The sequence below is a fragment of the Grampus griseus genome, assembly GCF_964374135.1.
Source record: "Grampus griseus genome assembly, chromosome: 3".
Lineage (NCBI taxonomy): Eukaryota > Metazoa > Chordata > Mammalia > Artiodactyla > Delphinidae > Grampus > Grampus griseus.
In genome coordinates, this window is record NC_139019.1 from 41,471,655 (window position 1) to 41,475,786 (window position 4,132).

The window sequence follows — 4,132 nt, forward strand, 5'->3', positions numbered from 1 at the left end:
CATGCCATTATTTGTCTTTATTTCTATAATTTATACTTCAGATATATGATGTATTTAGAACAGGAGGGCATGCACTTGAGCTTGGCTTTGCTATTTTAATTAGAGACAGAGTCGTTTATATGCTGCAAGTCTAATGCAGCAAGACTGGTTCTAGAGCCGTGCATTGGAACCCTGTTTCTCTTCTAGGCTTTTGTATCTGAAGGTACAGTGTAAAGCTGGAATAAGGGAACACATTTGAAAATGAAACGGAAAGTCGGTGCTCCTTGGCTTGAATAGAGTCATAATTGGGATTTTCTTAGGCTTCACTGATACAGTTGTCTTAGATTTATTCATGACAATACAGCAGATTCTTAAATGCCGATTTTTAATTGTCTTGAATTTTGCTGCTGTTCTCATCATTAAGGACTTGAAAAAATGTTTTAGTCTCTCAAGTCAAGCATGTAAAGTTTATTGTATAAACTTTTAAATGTCATTCTTTCCTAAGTTCATTTTTTCTATTCATTTACTAAGCCATTTTTTCCATTTATGCCTTTATTTCCTCAGAATCGAATACCATGTCTGATACTTTTAAATCCATAAGCATTATCCAGTTTTCTCATTTCCAACCTTATCTTTGGCTAACAGAACAAGTAAAACAGGATACTATTTATTTACAGGCTAAAAATCTTGAATATTGTTTTTTTCCTTCAAAATGTTACGATTAGTGCAGATCAGCCATGTTTATCTTTTAAAAATAAACAAAGGTTGCTTTATTTCTCAGCTTCAATGGAATATTATAATTATTTTTTCTCCAGTAGTCAAGGAGGCATTTATTTAATGTGAAAGACTTAAACAGAAAGATAGAAGAGTGAGTTCACTGTCTTAAGCTTCCATCTGCAGTTGCCATATAAATTGTTCATGAAATTCTGTAGTAAATTTGATTAATTTAAATCTGTAAGCCATTTGGGTGGTCCCACTGAGTATCTGCTTATGTTAGTAACTTCAGTAACTATTGAGCTTATAGCAATAAATTGTGAGTGAGATGTTTTGAAATAATAGTTGTCGTGAGCCCAGCACCTGACGCATAGTAGGTACTTAAGGAAAGCACTTCACACGCTGTCTCCGTTGGAAACTGATGCTGTTGGCTGCCAGCTCAAACCAGCCTGATCCAGAATGTAAAGGGTCACGGGTGGGTACCGGAACCTGGCGAACCCCACACGGGGCCAAAAGTCCCATCTTTTGGGACTAAGTACTAAGAACAAGAACTAAGCTTGCCCTCTATGTGGGGCTTTTTAATTTGTCAATTTCTTTTCTTTATGGGTCTATTTTATTCTTTTCCTGTAGCTAGGCTTTCTCAGCACCTTCTAATACATCTAAAACGGCCAAGCCATCTTGCAGTTCATAAGTTTCCTTGGGCCAGTGGCGGACACCTGACCCAAGCTGGACAAATCAGCTGTGGCCTGGGATTAGGGGGTGGGGCATGAGAAGGAGAGGTTCTCTTAGAGGGTGTTTGAGGGAAGAAAGGAAACAGGACAGGAGCTAATGTCAAGTCAAAGGTTTAATTCCACTTGGTCAGGGTCAGAATCAGCCGTGACAAGTTCCCCTTGGTCACAGGTTGCTTCTACCTACCGCGTGGAGCATTGTTAGAATTCTAACAATGCTCCACACGATAGGCTCTGGTGAGTCTGAGGCGGGTGGAGTAGATTTCTAGGCAGAGTACAGAAGGGTGCTATGCTAGGGGTCTGGGGGCAGGAACATGGAAAAACCCAGCTGAGGATTCACGTCTATCCCAGGCCTCTGAGTTGGTGGGCAGTTAATCTAGGATTGGATCATAGCTAAAGCCTTTCTAGGGATCATCAGTGTTCCTCCTACTTGGTCCTGACCCTAGGATGTCCCAATCCCATCATTCCAGTGGCAGAGATGGAGCTTCCAAAAGTGGCCTCTTTTATTAAAGGCAGTTCAACTTCTAAGAGGCTTAGAAACACACAAGGTGTGTGTATGGTATTCCTTTGCTGTGGGTCCCATCAGCCTATCTGGAAATGATTTCTAAGTTTGAAATGGTCAGACGCATCAGATCTTATTTTTCTAGTGGTTTAAATTTTCAGTCACTCGAGGAAATGGCTTTCAGGACCTAACTAACTGCTGAGTTGCTGGACTTCTCTGTGAGCATAGTGGGGAAGCTGACCCAGCATATCAGTGAGAAAGGCAACACATTGGAGCCAGGGGTCATATTCTAGCTTGTCTACTCTCTGAATGACCTCAGGCAACTCACCAACCCATCTCTGAGCCTCAGTTTCCTCATTTGTATGATAGGCCTACTTAGGTTTTATTAGAGAGTATTAGATTAACTAGTATGTACAGTCCTTAACTATTTGGCAGTACTCCCTCTCTGAATAACCATAGGAAGTGATAAAAATTCCAGAAGTAGGTACTTAATAAATGATAGCAATGTTCCCAAGCGTTGTGTGATCTTGAGCTAGTCACTTAATCTCTCTGAGCCAGTTTTCTATCCATAGTGGGATAGAGTATCTGCTTCTCAGAAATACTGCAAGAATTGAATGACATATGAAACGCCCTGAGCCCAATGCATGGCAAGAGTAAGAACAATAAAGATCCCCTGTGATTACGTGAGAAGGGATGAGATGAAGGGTTTAAATAATAAGAACTTCACATCAGCTGTAAGGAATCCACGCTCCAGTCCCCGTCAGGCGGGAGGTCCCACTGTCAGCCACGGCGCTCTCACCTTGGCACCTGTCTTGGCCAGCTCTCCCCATCCAGCCCGGCCTCAGGTCCAAACCCCCATCCTGGTTCCAGAACCCTGGCACAGCATCCTTGCATATTCTGACTCGAAGCCTAATTCACTGCTGCTCAGACCAACCAAGTTTCTCCTGCTGGGGTGGGCAGGGGCTCAGCTCTCCAGAGATCAGCCCTTTTCCATAAGGCTCCCAACTTGCTCTTAAAGAGTTTAAATACCAGTATGTTCAGGAAGTTGTTTTCTACCAGAATATCTGAAGACAGCTTGGAATTCTGTTTTTGCTTACCAAATTAATAATGATTTTATTGACGTCTGCTGTCCTGTATTTGAACAAAAATACCCATGAGGAAAGCGAAACCTGTAATCCTGGGGAAATAGGCAGTTTTCTTAACATGTGGTGCTTTGTAATAGCTCCTATTCTAGAATCCATGGGAAGAAAATTTGACTTTTTAGGTACCCATGCTGACAGGTGATCCCATGATAAATTGCAGTTATCTGAAGGATTAAAAACTGTAGGTGTCAATCATCTAAAAAAAACCCAAAGATCTTCAGATACCAATATAGAATTTTCCCAAGAAAAATTACATGACAAAAAGAAAAGGGCAGAATCATATTTTATATGCTACCCTTTGAATAAAAGAGAAAACAATTATGTTTGCTTATATATGCCTGGATTATTTCTAAAAGTAGAGACAAACAATTAGTAACAAGGTAACATTGTTTGCTTTGGGTTCTGGGAACTGGGCAGCAAGGGGTTAGGGGTGGGAGGGAGATTTTTATTTACATGCCTTTGTATATGTTTGAATTTGAATGATTGAATGTATTTTTTGTTTTAAAAATAAGGATAAATTTTAAAATTGACGGACTAGCCAAAAAAAAAAAAAAAAAAAAGATATACAAAGGAGGATAGAGCCATAGCTCTGTGCCAGCGCCTCTGAGACCCGGAAGCAGGTTATCCAAACGTAGAACGAACGATCTCATGTAAACAGTGGACTCACAGTAGTGAGCAAATCAATCTTCATTGTGTTATTCCTTGTTGAAATCCAACAGCATTATTAGGAAGTGTACTGTTACCAGAATGGGTAAAGTTGACTGTTGAGAAATGTATGACCAAACCATAATCTTGTTTTCTGTGGTACAGGTTACTCTTTTTGTCTTCCTCCCTGCCCTGTGAAACCTTCCACAATGCTCTGATCCCTGTGTCTGGTCCCTTCTCTGCACCCCTGTCACTTCTGTGATGACATTTAGCAACTAAGCACGCATGGATCCTGGGCTGAGATGGATTTCTTTTTCCTACCACTTAGATTTCAAGTGTGTATTCTGCTCTAGGTATGGTACTATAACTGGCCGTTACGTACATTATTTTATCTACAGAACTCAATTACAAAACCATTTTAC